At 41.5% G+C, this 19224-nt stretch overlaps 1 pseudogene; it reads left to right on the top strand.

Annotated features, from left to right (window-relative positions):
* Positions 1-3793: 3793 nt before the first annotated feature.
* On the top strand, positions 3794-5452 carry LOC129647775 (60S ribosomal protein L36-like; annotated as a pseudogene).
* The last annotated feature ends 13772 nt before the right edge of the window (positions 5453-19224 follow it).

A 19224-nucleotide genomic window follows, 5' to 3' on the forward strand; every position in this document is an offset into this window, starting at 1 on the left:
TGCAAGGAGATCCAACCAGTCCATTCTGAAGGAGATCAGCCCTGGGATTTCTTTGGAAGGAATGATGCTGAAGCTGAAACTCCAGTACTTTGGCCACCTCATGTGAAGTGTTGACTCCTTGGAAAAGACTCTGATGCTGGGAGGGATTGGGGGAAGAAGGAGAAGGGGACGACAGAGGATGAGATGGCTGGATGGCATCACTGACTCGATGGACGTGAGTCTGGGTGAACTCCGGGAGTTGGTAATGGACAGGGAGGCCTGGTGTGCTGCAATTCATGGGGTCGCAAAGAGTCAGACACGACTGAGCGACTGAACTGAACTGAACTGAAAAAATTGACACAAGACAAAAACTCATAGTGTTAAAGACAACTAAGATCAATAAACTTTAAGGCTTCATAAGACTTCTCTGGCAGTCCAGTGCTTAGGACACCATGCTGTCAGGGCCTGAGTTCAGTCCTTGGTTGGGCAACTAAGATTCCATAGCCTGTGAGGTGTGGCCGAAAACAAAGTTACCTTCAAATTGCGGAAAGGAATAACAGGATCAGAGGGGTGGAGCCAGGCTCTCTTCTTCAATTGTGCCCAGCAGAGCTTGGCCATCAGCCTTCCCAGGACCAGTCCTGGAGGTGGGTGCCAGGAAGCAGCAGGAGTCCTAGCTGGGCAGCCTGTTTGGCCTGGTGAGCGTTTGGAGCCTTACCTGCAGCCTCCACCCCCTCACGGACAAGGCCACGTCTTCATCTTCTTTAGCAGAACTGGCTGCACGGGCTGTGGCCTGCCTTGTGTCATCAAGCAGTTTCAACCCTTCCTTCAACTGGAAACAGTCTGGAAAAATGAATACTTCCCAAATACTCTCACCAAAGGAAAACAAAGAGAAGGGAAGAGGACTGGCAGGAACATTTTCTAAGCTGACCCTAGAAGAACTTTGCCTTTAATCCTCGTATATTTTATATACATTGGAAGGAGAGAATAGATCATACTGCCTGGCATTCAGTCAGGGCTGACTAGGATTATGCAAACACTCTGAGAAATATGTCAATGTGCAGACCATTGCTTTTTGATGTTTTATATATTTTTCCCTTTTTTGACTTTTGTTCCTACTGTGATTATAAAAGAAATATGAAAAAAAGAAAAAATAAATGTATAATCAATTGTAGAAAATTGGAAAATTACAAAAAGTCTTAAAGATGCATATATATTTTTTAAATCCCAAATGTATGACTGGCCTTAAAAAAACTTTGAGATAAAATAAATCCAAACTTTATTATGGATTCTACTATTAACTTTTGATCAGAAGTATTATCCTTTATTTAGTTTTTGGTCATGCTATACGGAATGTGGGTTTTTAGTTCCCTGATCATAGATCAAGCCCTTGCCCCCTGCAGTGCAAGCATGGAGTCTTAATCACTGGACTGCCAGGGAAGTCCTAGTATTATCCTTTAGCTAATCAACATGTCTGTTTTTTCTCCTGAGTGCCTTCCACAAAGGTGCAGGAGATAAGTTGGTCTCCAGTGCTCACCAAACTCCATGGAGATGTTTAGGTTCTACATTTAAACTGTGTCTGTTCTTCAGTAGCACATTTTACTTCATCCCTTTCATACAAATTATTGGAATTCCAGTTTGGATTATTGAAACAAATACATTGCAGTTGGATAGTCCTATGAAATCAGAAAATAATTTGTCACATTCTGCTTTGTGAAAGTATTTTTACATTCATCTCATAGACTTTTATGCTGTCCTGTGATACAGTCTCTGACCCTTCAGGAAACTGTGACCCAGAAAATGAAGGAGAAGATTTTCCCAGGAGTTCTCTCTGTTGTCATTCACTTGCAAACTGGTCTGCTTTTGTCTAGTCTTGAATTCTGATTGCTGCTTTGACACCTTAGCACCAAGGGTTCAGAATGATCTTGTGCTGCTTTGGAAAACAGTCTGGCAGTTCTTCAAAGTGTTAAACATAGAGTTAACCATATGACCTAGCAATTCCACTCCTAGGTAAATACTTAGAAGTTGAAAACGTGTTTCTACAAAGGCTTATACATGTTTGCTACAGCATTCATCATAATAGTGAAAGAGTGGAAATAATCTAACTGTCCATCAACTAATGAATGGATAACAAAATGTGTTATATTCATACAATGGAATATTATTTGGCAATAAAAGGGAACAAAGTCCAGATACATGCTACAGCACAGGTGAACCTTGAAAACATACAACATGAAAGAAGCCAGCCACAAAAGACCACATACTATGTGATTCCATTTAGTAGAGGGAACTCTAGTAACAGAAGCAAGAGGATTCCAGAAAAACATCTACTTCTGCTTTATTGATTATGCCAAAGCTTTTGACTGTGTAGATCACAACAAACTGTGGAAAATTCTTCAAGAGATGGGAATTCCAGACCATCTTACCTGCCTCCTGAGAAATCTGTATGTAGGTCAAGAAGCAACAGTTAGAACTAGATATGGAACAACAGACTGGTTCCAAATTGGGAAAGGCTGTATATTGTCACCATGCTTATTTAAGTTTTATGCAGAGTACATCATGCAAAATGCCAGGCTGGATGAAGCACAAGCTGGAATCAAGATTGTCAGGAGAAACATCAATAACCTCAGATACACAGATGGCACCACCCTATGGCAGAAAGTGAAGAGGAACTGAAGAGCCTCTTGATGAAAGTGAAAGGTGAGAGTGAAAAAGCTGGCTTAAAACTCAACATTCAAAAAACGAAGATCATGGCATCCAGTCCCATCTCTTCATGGAAAATAGATGGGGAAACAATGGAAACAGTGACAGACTTTTATCTTCTTGGGCTCCAAAATCACTGCAGATGGTGCAGATGGTGACTGCAGCCATGAAATTAAAAGATGCTTGCTCCTTGGAAGAAACGCTATGACCAACCTAGACAGCATATTAAAAAGCAGAGACATTTATTTGCCAACTAAGGCCCGTCTATTCAAAGCTATGGTTTTTCAGTAGTCATGTATGGATGTGAGAGTTGGACCATAAAGAAAGCTGAACGCTGAAGAATGGATGCTTTTGTTTTTGTTTTTTCTTTTTTTTTTATTTTTAAACTTTACAAAATTGTATTAGTTATGCCAAATATCATAATGAATCCGCCACAGGTATACATGTGTTCCCCATCCTGAACCCTCCTCCCTGCTCCCTCCCCATACCATCCCTCTGGGTCGTCCCAGTGCACTAGCCCCAAGCATCCAGTGGATGCTTTTGAACTGTGGTGTTGGAGAAGACTTGAGAGTCCCTCGGATTGCAAGGATATCAAACCAGTCCATCCTAAAGGAAATCAGTCCTGAATATTCACTGGAAGGACTGATGCTGAAGCTGAAACTCCAATACTTTGGCCATCTGATGTGAAGAACTGACTCATTGGAAAAGACCCTGATGCTAGGAAAGATTGAAGGTGGGAGGAGAAGAGGATGACAGAGGATGAGATGGTTGGATGGCATCACTGACTCAAAGGACATGAGTTTGAGTAAGTTCTGGGTGATGGTGACGGAAGCCTGGCATACTGCAGTCCAAGGGGTCGCAAAGAGTCGGACATGACTGAGCAACTGACCTGAACTGAGTGACGGTGGGTTCATGGTTGCCGTGGTAATGGGAGGAGCGAATGAGGAGTGGCTGTTAATGGGCATGGAGGTTCTTTTTTGGGGTGATGAGGTGTTCTAGAATTACATAGAGGTGATGTTTGTGTAACTTTGTGAATTTACCAAAAAGCAATGAACTTTGCACTTTAAAAGGATGAATTTTCTTCCACCATGGCAGCCATTGAAGAGCAGCAGCCATGCCTCTGTGCTACCCTATGGCCATGGGCCTCAACTAGGGCCACAAAGTGGACAGGAACGTGAGCAAGCTGAGCACAGCTGCTACCATGGGTGCTCCCCCAGGCACATTAAATTCGTGTGGGACACAATCTGGGGGTGTGTGACCCCTTAGAAGCGGAGGGCCATGGAGCTGCTCAAGCTCTCCAAGGACAAGTAGGCTGTCAAGTCCACCAAGAAAAGGATGAGAACACGTCCCTGCAGAGAGGGAAAGAGAGGAGCTGAGCAATTTCATGGCCCCCATGCAGAAAGAGGCAGCCAAGGACTAAGCCCTACCTTTTCAGAAAAAAAAGGGATGAATTTTATCGTATGCAGATTAGACCTTAACAAACAACCAAAGCTGATCTTACCATATACTCCCCAGTTTGCTCACGTGGTTTCCCTGTCTTTGTCAGGGACCCTGTGTGGAGATGCACCAGTGCCTGCCAGGCTCTGTGTGTAGGGGGTACACATGGTGTTTCATCTCATCTCCATTTCTAGAGGAAGAAACAAGTATGGAGCACAGAGGCCCACATGACTGGCCCCTTGCCAGGCCATGGCTCAGACCCTGCTCAGCTGACTAGCACCAGCCCTGCCAGTACCCCCAGTGCCCCAGCCTTGAGGCCCCTTCTCCCCTGGCCTCTCTGCTCTCCACCTGTTCCCAGTAGATCTCCAGTTAACTCCACCACTTGACCCCATCAGAATGCCATCACTTGTTGCCAGGCCGGTCCTAAAAGCCTGCTGGTCCACTGCTTCCAAACTATCATTGCTCTAATCTGCCAAATATTCTTTGGCCCCAGTATCATCCTCAAGTCTGATTCTGGTCCCTTGCCTGCTCTAAAGCACTCCATGGCTGCTGGTGGCCTGATGGATTGAGCAGACGCTCCTCGGGCTGCATGGGAGACTCTGACAACAGAGTCTTCTTCCTCGAGCAGCCTCCCTGCATATCTCTGAGCACTGCTTTCTGGGCTACTTGGAGCTCGGCCATAGTGGGTTGGAGTTCACCAAAGGCTCTACTGATGACTCTGGTGAGAAGCAGACCTCTACACTCAAAGGGGGCACATTCAGAGGCCTCCAGAGCTCTTCAAATCTGTGAACAGCAAAGAGCTGTGATTTTTCAGCTGGGGGCCCAGGGGTTCTGGGCAGTGTCTGGAAACAGTTTTGGTTATCACAACAGTGGGAAGGAAGTGCCTCTGGCGTCTAGTGGGTGGAAGCCAGGGATGCTGCTAAACTTCCTTACAAGGCACAGGACAGCCTTTGCAATCGAGAAAAAACAATCCTACATGTTAACAGTGCCAAGGCTGAGAAACTGCAAAAGCAGAGAATTCTACTCTTGAAATGTGGAAAAGAAGAAGTTAAGATACTGAGTGACTTCAGGTGGGTAATACAAATTCCTGCATATCAGTGATGAAAGCATCCAGGAAGGCCGTCTTGAGGTGTGGGGCTGAGCAGAGGATGAACTGAGACCCCAGCCAGCTAAGTGTTTCAAGCTGAAGGATCCTTGAGCAGGCTCACTCGCAGGCCCTGCCCCCAGCATCAGGGCTCTGTAAATGGCACTGTGTACACACGGCTCCTATGACGCTGAGACTGCACTGTACTCGCGCCTCTGTTGGACTGCATCACCACCTCCATCTGACTGCCTGGTCGGCAGACTTGTGTCTTGCTCATCACTGAATGCCAGCCTCTTGCACTAGCGCCTGGCATGTAAAAGAGGCTCAACAGCTATTTTAAATTGACAGAATACATGAAGTACCTCTGGGCTTCCCTGGTGTGCTCAGACATTAAAGAATCTGCCTGCAATGTGGGAGACCTGATTTCGATCCCTGGGTTGGAAAGATCCCCTGGAGAAGGGGATGGCTACTCACTCCAGTTTTCTTGCTTGGAGAATTCCATGGACAGAGGAGCCTGATGGGGCCTACAGACTGTGGGGTCACAGAGAGTCTGACACGACTGAGCAACTTTCACTTTCATTAAGTACATCATTCAAATTTTATCTCAGCAAAGTGCGGAGTGTTTTTGGAGAATAGATAAAGTAGGATGCTAGCCCCTCAGGTGTCAAAAACATTTCCATAAGCACAGAGAATAGAGTCTGATACTCTAGAGCCTGGCCCATTGGGACCCCAATTTCTTGCCTCTTTCTCTCTTCTCAGCCTCTCATTATACTGCAGTTATAGCAAGCTTTTGCCTCTGTAGGAAGCTGGATGGGAAAGGGCTACAGAGGAGACCCGAGAGAAGAACTGAAGAATCTTATATCCTTAAAAAAGATGGGTGGCAGATCCCAGTTAGGCGATGTGGCCATTTAAGTGTCTAGATGGAGTCAGCTGTAGCCCAGGCCTGGGACACTGGGAAGAAGTCATTCATATGTATCAGAAGAGACTTGGAGAGATAAATGGGGGTGAGGCTTGACAGATAAAAATCAGGTTGCTTATTTGTTTACTTTTACTTTTAATGTTTTATTAACCTAATATATAAAAAGTATTTCAGGTGAAAATCAAAATAAAAATTACTAATGAAATATTTTACATCTTCATATTATATCTCAGACTTTTTTTTTTTTTAAGTTACTTATTTATTTGGCTGTGTTGGGTCTTAGTTGCAGCATGCAGAATCTTAGTTGTGGCATATGCAATCTAGTTCCCTGACCAAGGATGGAGCCCAGGCCCCCTGCATTGGGAGAGCAGAGTCTTAGCCACTAGACCACCAGGGAAATCCCCAGACTATTTATATTGGACAACTTGGAGCTATCTTTGCTCCCATTTGTTGGGAAGCTGATGAGTAAAATCTGCATACATTTTATTTTAAGATTATGGACATCTTTGAGGTTTTGGGGTGGCTTTCTTCCTGGTTATATCCTGCCAGCTGGGCATCTAGTAATAACTTAGGATTAGCTAGAAGTCTTTAGCTACAAGAATAATAACAAGTAGGATATGATTTCATTCATATATATAATATACAAAACTAATAAGCAAACAAAAACTCTCAAATAAGTGAAAAAACCAGACCAAACAAAAACAAACACATAGATAAAGAGAACAGAGTTGTGATTGGGAGTGAGGATGGATGGAAACTAAATTTTTGGTGGTGATCCCACTGTAGGATATACAGAAGTAGAAATAATATTTTAAACATGAAGCATATAATGTGATAAATGAATGTAACTTCAGTTAAAAAAGTTAAAAATCTTAAAAAAAGAATTTATTGGAAATAATATAGAACAGCTCTCAGAAGCTATACTAAAGCTTATTGATAGCTTAGCAGTGAATGGTGAACAGTGCTGCCAGATTTGGGGTCTCCAAAGGAGAAGGTTTAACTCCAGGACCAAAGACAGTCTCAGTCACTCAGAGCTTTGTGTAGATTTTATTTAAAGTGAAAGTGACAGAAAAAGCTTCTGACATGGACATCAGAAGCGGGTAGGAGAGTACCCACCTCACTAGTTTAAGCAGGGCCTTATATACTTCTCAAATGGCTGCTGAGAATCGAGTTCCGCCAGATCCTTTCCCAAGGCATCCATCATAAGATAACTTTGGCACAAGATTAGCCAGGGAGAACGGGTCCTAGGCAATGTCTCTGGGCAAGATATACTGTTGCTGTGTAATCAGGGGTACAAGGTCTTGAGAAACAGGTTCCCAGGTATAATTTGTTACAATTATAATCATTAACATAGAGCCTAAGAAAAGCATCTCCATGAGTAAGACATTGTGCTGTGTGATTATTAGTTCCCGACCTAAATGAAGGCCCGTTCTTAGGCAAGATGCATCGTTGCACAAAGCTTAAGGAAAGCATGAGAATGTTCATTTCCTCCTTAAAGGGCTGTAAACTTTAACTCTCTCATTATGAACTGCTCTTATTTTTACTTATTTATCTATGTTAAACAAGTATAGTTGATTTACAATGTTGTATTAATTTCTGATGCAGAGGTACAATTTAAATTAAAAAAATTCACCAGTTTTAAGCATACAATTTTGTTGAGGTTTGACTGTAATCATGTAATCACCACCACTATCAAAACGTAGGACAATTCTGCCAATCCCAAAAGTCCTCTTGTATCTCCTTACTGTCAGCCCTCTTCCTGAACCCTGGCTCCTGGCAACTGCTAATCTGCTTTGTCACCATATATAGTCACCATATACATTCATAGAAATGTATAGTATGTAGCTTTTGTGTCTGACTTCTTTCACTTAGTATAATACTTTTGAGATTCATGTATGGTTTTTGCAGATGAGTAGTTTTTCCTTTCCTGTTGCTGAGTAGACTACTTTGTATGGATGTACCACAATGTATCCATTCACCAGTGGTTGGATGTTTGGGTATTATGAAGAGAGCTGCTGTAAACATTCCCATACAGGTCTCTGTGTGGCCATGTGTTTTTTTTGGCTGTGCTTCATGCAGAATCTTAGTTCCCCAACCAGGGATTGAGTCCAGCCTCCCGGCATTGGAAGCTTGGAGTCCTAACAACTGGACCACCAGGGAATTCCCATGTGTGGATGTTTTTATTTCTCTTGGATAAAAATCTACAAATGAAATTGCTGAGTCATGTGATAAGTGTATATTTAACTTTATTAATTTATTTTCTTAAGTGGCCATACCATTTTGATTCTTTTTTTTTTCTTTATTTATTTTTTTACTTTACAATACTGTATTGGTTTTTGCCATACATCAACATGAATTTGCCATGGGTGTACACATGTTCCCAATCCTGAACCCCCCACCCACCTCCCTCCCCATACCATCCCTCTGGGTCATCCACAATGGAGTATTACTCAGTCATTAAAAAGAATACATTTGAATCAGTTCTAATGAGGTGGATGAAACTGGAGCCTATTATACAGAGTGAGGTAAGCCAGAAAGAAAAACACCATTTTGATTCTTACTGATCAATGAGTAGCATATGTTCTGTATACTGCACAAATCTCAAGTACACAGCTAGATAAAAATGTAAGCATAGGGGTAGGGTGAAAAAAAAAGTAAGATATTCCTCAAAATATTAAAAATAGAATTATTATATTAGCAATTCCACTTCTGGGTACATATCCAAAAAGATTGAAAATAGGATCTCCTAGGGATATTTGCACACCTAAGTTCATAGCAGCATATTCACAATAGCCAAGAGGTGGAAGCAACTCCAGTGTCCATGGGTGGGTGAATGGATAAAAAAAAGTACTGTATATACCTCCAATGGAATATTCAGTTCAGTTCAGTTCAGTCACTCAGTCGTGTCCGACTCTGCAACCCCATGAATCGCAGCACGCCAGGCCTCCCTGTCCATCACAAACTCCTGGAGTTCACTCAGACTTATGTCCATTGAGTCAGTGATGCCATCCAGCCACCTCATCCTCTGTCGTCCCCTTCTCCTCCTGCCCCCAGTCCCTCCCAGCATCAGAGTCTTTTCCAATGAGTCAACTCTTGGCATGAGGTGGCCAAAGTACTGGAATTTCAGCTTCAGCATCATTCCTTCCAAAGAAATCCCAGGGCTGATCTCCTTCAGAATGGACTGGTTGGATCGCCTTATAGTCCAAGGGACTCTCGAGTCTTCTCCAACACCACAGTTCAAAAGCATCAATTCTTCGGCGCTCAGCCTTCTTCACAGTCCAACTCTCACATCCATACATGACCACAGGAAAAACCATAGCCTTGACTAGATGGACCTTTATTGACAAAGTAATGTCTCTGCTTTTGAATATGCTATCTAGGTTGGTCATAACTTTCCTTCCAAGGAGTAAGCGTCTTTTAATTTCATGGCTGCAGTCACCATCTACAGTGATTTTGGAGCCCCAAAAAATAAAGTCAGCCACTGTTTCCACTGTTTCCCCATCTATTTCCCATGAAGTGATGGGACCAGATTCCATAATCTTCGTTTTCTGAATGTTGAGCTTTAAGCCAACTTTTTCACTCTCCTCTTTCACTTTCATCAAGAGGCTTTTGAGTTCCTCTTCACTTTCTGCCATAAGGGTGGTGTCATCTGCATATCTGAGGTTATTTATATTTCTCCCAGCAATCTTGATTCCAGCTTGTGTTTCTTCCAGTCCAGCGTTTCTCATGATGTGCTCTGCATATAAGTTAAATAAGCATGGTGACAATATACAGCCTTGACGTACTCCTTTTCCTATTTGGAACCAGTCTGTTGTTCCATGTCCAGTTCTAACTGTTGCTTCCTGACCTGCATACAGATTTCTCAAGAGGCAGGTCAGGTGGTCTGGTATTCCCATCTCTTTCAGAATTTTCCACAGTTTATTCTGATCCACACAGTCAAAGGCTTTGGCATAGTCAACAAAACAGAAATAGATGTTTTTCTGGAACTCTCTTGCTTTTTCCATGATCCAGCAGATGTTGGCAATTTGATCTCTGGTTCCTCTGCCTTTTCTAAATCCAGCTTGAACATCAGGAAGTTCACGGTTCACATATTGCTGAAGCCTGGCTTGGAGAATTTTGAGCATTACTTTACTAGCATGTGAGATGACTGCAATTGTGCAGTAGTTTGAGCATTCTTTGGCATTGCCTTTCTTTGGGATTGGAATGAAAACTGACCTTTTCCAGTCCTGTGGCCACTGCTGAGTTTTCCAAATTTGCTGGCATATTGAGTGCAGCACTTTCACAGCATCATCTTTCAGGATTTGGAATAGCTCAACTGGAATTCCATCACCTCCACTAGCTTTGTTCATAGTGATGCTTTCTAAGGCCCACTTGACTTCACATTCCAGGATGTCTGGCTCTAGGTCAGTGATCACACCATCATGATTATCTGGGTCGTGAAGATCTTTTTTGTACAGTTCTTCTGTGTATTCTTGCCACCTCTTCTTAATTTTCTGCTTCTGTTAGGTCCATACCATTTCTGTCCTTTATCAAGCCCATCTTTGCCTGAAATGTTCCCTTGGTAGCTCTAATTTTCTTGAAGAGATCTCTAGTCTTTCCCATTCTGTTGTTTTCCTCTATTTCTTTGCATTGATCGCTGAAGAAGGCTTTCTTATCTCTTCTTGCTATTCTTTGGAACTCTGCATTCAGATGCTTATATCTTTCCTTTTCTCCTTTGCTTTTCGCTTCTCTTCTTTTAACAGCTATTTGTAAGGCCTTCCCAGACAGCCATTTTGCTTTTCTGCATTTCTTTTCCATGGGGATGGTCTTGATCCCTGTCTCCTGTACAATGTCACGAACCTCCTTCCATAGTTCATCAGGCACTCTATCTATCAGATCTAGTCCCTTAAATCTATTTCTCACTTCCACTGTATAATCATAAGGGATTTTATTTAGATCATACCTGAATGGTCTAGTGGTTTTCCCTACTTTCTTCAATTTAAGTCTGAATTTGGTAATAAGGAGTTCATGATCTGAGCCACAGTCAGCTCCTGGTCTTGTTTTTGCTGACTGTATAGAGCTTCTCCATCTTTGGCTGCAAAGAATATAATCAATCTGATTTCGGTGTTGACCATCTGGTGATGTCCATATGTAGAGTCTTCTCATGTGTTGTTGGAAGAGGGTGTTTGCTATGACCAGTGCATTTTCTTGGCAAAACTCTATTAGTCTTTGCCCTGCTTCATTCTGTATTCCAAGGCCAAATTTGCCTGTTACTCCAGGTGTTTTATTCAGCATTAAAAAGGAATGGAGTGTACCCCAATGTTCATCGCAGCACTGTTTATAATAGCCAGGACATGGAAGCAACCTAGATGTCCATCAGCAGATGAATGGATAATAAAGCTGTGATACTTATACACAATGGAGTATTACTCAGCCATTAAAAAGAATACATTTGAATCAGTTCTAATGAGGTGGATGAAACTGGAGCCTATTATATAGAGTGAAGTAAGCCAGAAAGAAAAACACCAATACAGTATACTAACGCATATATATGGAATTTAGAAAAATGGTAACAATAACCCTGTGTACGAGATAGCAAAAGAGACACTGATGTATAGGACAGTCTTATGGACTCTGTGGGAGAGGGAGAGGGTGGGAAGATTTGGGAGAATGGCATTGAAACATGTATAATATCATGTATGAAACGAGTTGCCAGTCCAGGTTCGACGCATGATACTGGATGCTTGGGGCTGGTGCACTGGGACGACCCAGAGGGATGATATGGGGAGGGAGGAGGGAGGAGGGTTCAGGATGGGGAACACATGTATACCTGTGGCGGATTCATTTCGATATTTGGCAAAACTAATACAATATTATAAAGTTATAAAAAAAAAAAGAATGGAATTCTGACGCATCCTACAGAATGGATGGATATTGAGGTCATTATGTTGAGTGAAATGAGCCAATCAGGAAAAGACAAATACCAAATATGTAAGATTCCTCTTATATGAGGTCCCTAGAGTAGTCAAACAGATAGAGACAGAAAATAGGAGGGTGGATGCCAGGGCTGGGAAAAGGTGGCATAGGAGTTAGTGTTTGATAAACACAGAGTTTCAGTTTTGCAAGACGAAAAAGTTCTGGAGATGGATTGCATAGCAATGTGAATGCCCTTAATGCTCCTAAACTGTATACTTTGTTGTTTAGTTGGTCAGTTGTGTCTGACTCTTTGCGACCTCATGGATTGCAGCACACCAGGTTTCCCTGTCCTTCACTATCTCCTGGAATTTCCTCAAACTCATGTCCATTGAATCGGTGATGCCATCCAACCATCTCATCCTCTCTTATCTCCTCCTCCTGCCGTCAGTCTTTCCCAGCATCAGGGTCTTTTCCAGTGAGTCGGCTGTTTGCATCAGGTGACTGAAGTTGTAGAGCTTTAGCTTCAGAATCAGTCCTTCCAATGAATATCCAGAGTTGATTTCCTTTAGGATTGACTGGTTTGATCTCCTTGCTGTCTAGTTCAGTTCAGTTCAGTTGCTCAGTCGTGTTTGACTCTTTGTGACCCCACGGACTGCAGCACTCCAGGCCTCCCTGTCCATCACCAACTCCTGGAGATTGCTCAAACTCATGTCCATTGAGTCGGTGATGCCATCCAACCATCTCATCTTCTGTCATCCTGTTCTCCTCCTGCCTTCAATCTTTCTCAGCATCAGGGTCTTTTTCAATGAGTAAGGTGACCAAAGTATTGGAGTTTCAGCTTCAGCATCAGTCCTTTCAACAAATATTCCGGACTCATTTCGTTTAGGATGGACTGGTTGGATCTTCTTGCAGTCCAGGGGACTCTCAAGAGTCTTCTCCAACACCACAGTTCAAAAGCGTCAATTCTTCAGTGCTCAGCTTTCTTTATAGTCCAACTCTCACATCCATACATGACTACTAGAAAAAAAAAACAAAGCTTTGACTAGACAGACCTTTGTTGGCAAAGTAATGTCTCTGCTTTTTAACATGCTGTTTTGGTTGCTCATGGCTTTTCTTCCAAGGAGCAAGTGTCTTTTAATTTCATGGCTGCAGTCATCATCTGCAGTGATTCTGGAGCCCAAGAAAATAAAGTCTGTCACTGTTTCCATTGTTTCCCCATCTATTTGCCATGAAGTGATGGGACTGGATGCCATGATCTTAGTTTTCTGAATGTTGAGCTTTAAGCCAACTTTTTCACTTTTCTCTTTCACTTTCACCAAGAGGCTCTTTAGTTCTTCACTTTCTGCCCTAAGGATGGTGTCCTCTGGGTATCTGAGGTTACTGATATTTCTCCCAGCCATCTTTATTCCAGCTTGTGCTTCATCCAGGCCAGCATTTTGCATGATGTGCTCTGCATATAAGTTAAATAAGCAACAATATACAGCCTTGACATATTCCTTTCCCAATTTGGAACCAGTCTGTTGTCCCATGTCCAGTTCTAACTGTTGCTTCTTGACCTGCATACAGATTTCTAAGGAGGCAGGTAAGATAGTCTGGTGTTCCCATCTCTTTCAGAATTTTCCACAATTTGTTGTGATCCACACAGTGAAAGGCTTTGGTATAATCAATAAAGCAGAAGTAGATGTTTTTCTGGAATTCTCTTGCTTTTTCGATGATCCAATGGATGTTGGCAATTTGATACCTGGTTCCTCTGCCTTTTCTAAATCCAGCTTGAACATCTAGAATTTCACAATTCATAGTACTGTTGAAGCCTGGCTTGTAGAATTTTGAGCCTTCTTCAAGAGTCTTCTCCAGCACCGCAATTCAAAAGCATCAATTCTTCGGTGTTCAGCCTTCTTTATGGTCCAACTCTTACATCTGTACATGACTACTGGAAAAATCAACAACTTTGACTATATGGACTCTTAACAACAAAGAGTAATCATTAAAATGACTGATTTTATGCTATGCACTTTTCACACAATTGGAAAAAAAAGAAGTAAAACATATATATATATATATATATATATATACACACACACACACACACACAGCTATGTGACCACCTCCAGATTAAGGTATCAGAAATTTGACCCCTTGACCCCAGATGCTCTGGTCCATCCCCAGTCAGTACTCTGCTTACTCCTCAAGTAACCACTGTCCTGACTTGACAGTGGGTGTGTTTTGCCTCTTTGTGAACTTAAATAGAATAATTTCTGTAACATTTTGATGCAGTTGCGACTGTTTGAATGCTTTCTACATTCAAACCTAAGATACTTCAGACTCATTATTCAGTGTCCAGGGTATCTGGTTTTCTTTTAATGAGAAATGGTGTTTAAAGACCCCAGGATGGGCACGAGGAGTTGCTGGTTGCTCCTGCTTATCACTGCTGTTGGACCTTTTGAGTAGACACTGCTAGGAAATATTTTAAAAAACATTTATTGGGGTACACGTGTCTGTTTCCCTTCTGGTTTCCTCAGTGTGTATGCCCAGCAGTGGGATTGCTGGATCATAAGGCAGTTCTATTTCCAGTTTTTTAAGGAATCTCCACACTGTTCTCCATAGTGGCTGTACTAGTTTGCATTCCCACCAACAGTGTAAGAGGGTTCCCTTTTCTCCACACCCTCTCCAGCATTTATTGCTTGTAGACTTTTGGATTGCAGCCATTCTGATTGGCGTGAAATGGTACCTCATAGTGGTTTTGATTTGCATTTCTCTGATAATGAGTGATGTTGAGCATCTTTTCATGTGTTTGTTAGCCATCTGTATGTCTTCTTTGGAGAAATGTCTGTTTAGTTCTTTGGCCCATTTTTTGATTGGGTCATTTATTTTTCTGGAGTTGAGCTGTAGGAGTTGCTTGTATATTTTTGAGATTAGTTGTTTGTCAGTTGCTTCATTTGCTATTATTTTCTCCCATTCTGAAGGCTTCCTTTTCACCTTGCTAATAGTTTCCTTTGTTGTGCAGAAGCTTTTAAGTTTAATTAGGTCCCATTTGTTTATTTTTGCTTTTGTTTCCAATATTCTGGGAGGTGGGTCATAGAGGATCCTGCTGTGATGTATGTCGGAGAGTGTTTTGCCTATGTTCTCCTCTAGGAGTTTTATAGTTTCTGGTCTTACGTTGAGATCTTTAATCCATTTTGAGTTTATTTTTGTGTATGGTGTTAGAAAGTGTTCTAGTTTCATTCTTTTACAAGTGGTTGACCAGATTTCCCAGCACCACTTGTTAAAGAGATTGTCTTTAATCCATTGTGTATTCTTGCCTCCTTTGTCAAAGATAAGGTGTCCATATGTGCATGGATTTATCTCTGGGCTTTCTATTTTGTTCCATTGATCAATATTTCTGTCTTTGTGCCAGTACCATACTGTCTTGATAACTGTGGCTTTGTAGTAGAGCCTGAAGTCAGGTAGGTTGATTCCTCCAGTTCCATTCTTCTTTCTCAAGATAGCTTTGGCTATTGGAGGTTTTTTGTTTATAATAGCCAGGACATGGAAGCAACCTAGATGTCCATCAGCAGATGAATGGATAAGAAAGCTGTGGTACATATACACAATGGAGTATTACTCAGCCATTAAAAAGAATACATTTGAGTCAGTTCTAATGAGGTGGATGAAACTGGAACCTATTATACAGAGTGAAGTAAGCCAGAAAGAAAAACACCAATACAGTATACTAATGCATATATATGGAATTTAGAAAGATGGTAACAATAACCCTGTGTACGAGACAGCAAAAGAGACACTGATGTATAGATCAGTCTTATGGACTCTGTTGGAGAGGGAGAGGGTGGGGAGAATTGGGAGAATGGCATTGAACCATGTATAATATCATGTATGAAACGAGTCGCCAGTCCAGGTTCGATGCATGATACTGGATGCCTGGGGCTGGTGCACTGGGACGACCCAGAGGGAGGGTATGGGGAGGGAGGAGGGTTCAGGATGGGGAACACATGTATACCTGTGGCGGATTCATTTCGATATTTGGCAAAACTAATACAATATTGTAAAGTTTAAAAATAAAATAAAATTAAAAAAAAATAAAGCAATTATCCTCCAAGTAAAAAAAAATTATTTATTTATTATTGGCATATAGTTGATTCATAGTGTTGTGTTAGTTCTGGTGTACAGCAGAGTGACTCAGTTATACATATGTGTGTTCTTTTTCATATTCTTCTCCCTTATGGTTTATTACAGAATATTGAATATACTCCCCATGTTGTATAGTAGGAAGGACCTTGTTTATCCAAGATATGCTTTTAAAATGGAAAAATAATTCATAAATTTATTTTTATATTTCCAATTCAGTTTATAGATTATCAGGTTTTAAGTTTTTGAAATTTCTGCTTGTATCTCTTCTCTCTTACTCTAAACTTTTTTGTGCCAGATGATATAATCATAGTTTCTTATACCCCTTGTCCTACTGTCTGTGTCTCTATCCATTTATCTCTCTGTAACAGTTTCACAATATTGATTCCAATGATGTTATTAATATTAAGTCTGCTGAATGTGGTTTAATTTTTTTAATGTTTTTTTCCTTGCCCTTAGGATTTTATTTAATTTCTTTTCACCTTATAACAAAAGTCGTTTATTACATTTCTTGTTTGTGTTTACCAGTAGACTCTAAATTCCATGAAGGTAGAGGATTTTGTCTGTTTTCTTCATGGATACATCCCAAGCCTCAGGACAGTGCCTGACATATGGTGGGTGCTCAGTAAATACTGTTGGGTGAATTAGTGATGCCCTTAGGATTTTAAATAAAATCTTTTAAAATAAATGTCAACATCTGGTAAAGCATCTGTCTGCAATGTGGGAGACCCGGGTTCGATCTCTGGGTTGGGAAGATACCCTGAAGAAGGAAATGGCAACCCACTCCAGTATTCTTGCCTAGAAAATTCCATGGATGGAGGAGCCTGGTGGGCTACAGTCCATGGGGTCACTAAGAGTCGGACGCAACTAAGCGACCTCACTTCACTTCACACACTGAAAAGTGAGAGTGTTAGTTGCTCAGTCGTGTCTGGCTTTTTGCCACCCCATGTGTTGTAGCCCGCCAGATTCCTCTGTCCATGGAATTCTCCAGGTGAGAACAGTGGGATGGGTAGTCATTCCCTTCTCCAGAGGAACTTCCTGATCAGGGCATTGAAGCTGGGTGTCCTGCATTGCAGGCAGATACTTTACCATCTGAGCCACCAGGGAAGCCCATATACACACTACTATATATAAAATAAATAATATCAATAGATATCAATGTCAACAAGGTCCTACTGAATAGCATAGGGAATTCTACTCAATATTCTGTAATAACCTATGTGGGAAAAGAATAAAGAATAGATACATCTGTATGTATAATTGAATCACATTACTGTATACCTGGAGAAGGCAATGGCAACCCACTCCAGCACTCTTGCCTGGAAAATCCCATAGATAGAGGAGCCTGGTGGGCTGCAGTCCGTGGGGTCGCTAGGAGTCAGACAGGACTGAGCAACTTCACTTTCACTTTTCACTTTCATGCATTGGAGAAGGAAATGGCAACCCACTCCAGTGTTCTTGCCTGAAGAATCCCAGGGACGGGGGAGCTTGGTGGGCTGCCGTCTATGGGGTCACACAGAGTCGGACATGACTGAAGCGACTTAGCAGCAGCATCTGTGTACCTGATACTAACATAACGTTGTAAATCAACTATACTCCAATATAAAATAAAAATTAAAAAAGCAATTTTTACCATTTAGAATTTTTTGATGTGGCAATTAGAAATTTTAAATTACACATGTGGCTCACATAATATTTCTATTGAACAGTGGCTTAGTACACTGTAAGCACTGTACAGAGTGTTAGTGATCACTGGTTTATTATGGCATATACTATACACATAATGTTTACCTTACAAAATCACATAAGGATAAAATGAAATATGTAAAGCTGTTAGCACAGTGTTAGGCACATAATAAGGGCTCAGTAAATGATACCTATCGCAGGTAAGTAGAGCAGTCATCATTTCTTGGATGACAGAACTGGAAGGCTGTGTAGGGTTGCCTATGCTGAAAGTTTTGAAAATCTAGCTGTGAAGATGGGGCACAACTAATTCTCTGCACAACCAAGAACCACCGAACCACACACGATCCAAGATGTGTGGTATTATATTTAATATATTTTATATAAATGCACAGAAAAATAAAAAATATCAAATTTTAGGGATTGAAAGATAAAGGTGGAGGACTTGGTAAGAAGCCAGAACTGGAGAAGTCTGTTAAGGCCACCTTGACCTCCTCCTTTGGCTTCTTGCTTCTCCTTGGTTTTCTCCCCTTCTGTGACTTCTTTTTTCTCTTCTTTGTCTTTATCCTTCTTATCTTCTGTTTTGATTCTCTGCTTTTTTGAAGTTGGAAGAGTTCTTGCAACCGCCTTCTCCCTCCTCATCAGAGTCAGGGAACTGTTCCTTACAGGCAATTTGTTTGTTTGAGGAACCAATGAGATTTGCTTATCAGGGTCTTCTTACCCTCATCACCACTCTCTTCTGGAATGGCATCCTCAGGAATGGCCTGCCTTTGTACCCAGTACAAGCCTTCAAGAAAGGAAGGCAGTATTCAAATTCCCATGTTCTTGTCTGACCCAAACAATTTATTTTCAACATAGACATATCACCTCTATATGAGATGTCTAGCTAAAGCAAGCACCACCAACAAGAACAAGGCAATATCTCCTCTTTGGAGGTTTAAGTTTTGCCCAGAATTTTCTATACAGGGAATATTCCATATCGAAAGTCATTGCTCCCACAACAAAGTCTGTGATTGCTACATGCTTGTGGATCAGGTGAACAGACCCGTTAGTATTTCCTTTGCTCTTCAATTTATATAATCCATATGTAACAATTGCTGCAAAACCCATCATCCAATGGGACAAATGGTGCCTCTCTAGCTTTTTGGATAAGTTTAGATCCCTGATCTTCATCATATGAAAAAAGAGAAACGTCTGTGTTGCTTGACACAGTGATTGAAGAATCTTCAGCAGCTACAGGACGTTTCAGGCTCCTACTGGCTTCTATCTGACTTTTTGATGATAGCCATCCCAGGGGTAGAAACTGGCATCTCACTGTAGTTTTTTTTTTTCTCTCACTGTAGTTTTGATTTGCATTCCCCTGATGACTAATGATGCTGAGCATCTTTCCATAACTTTTTGGCCA

The sequence above is a fragment of the Bubalus kerabau genome, chromosome 3 (genome assembly GCF_029407905.1).
Source record: "Bubalus kerabau isolate K-KA32 ecotype Philippines breed swamp buffalo chromosome 3, PCC_UOA_SB_1v2, whole genome shotgun sequence".
Classification (NCBI taxonomy): Eukaryota; Metazoa; Chordata; class Mammalia; order Artiodactyla; family Bovidae; genus Bubalus; species Bubalus kerabau.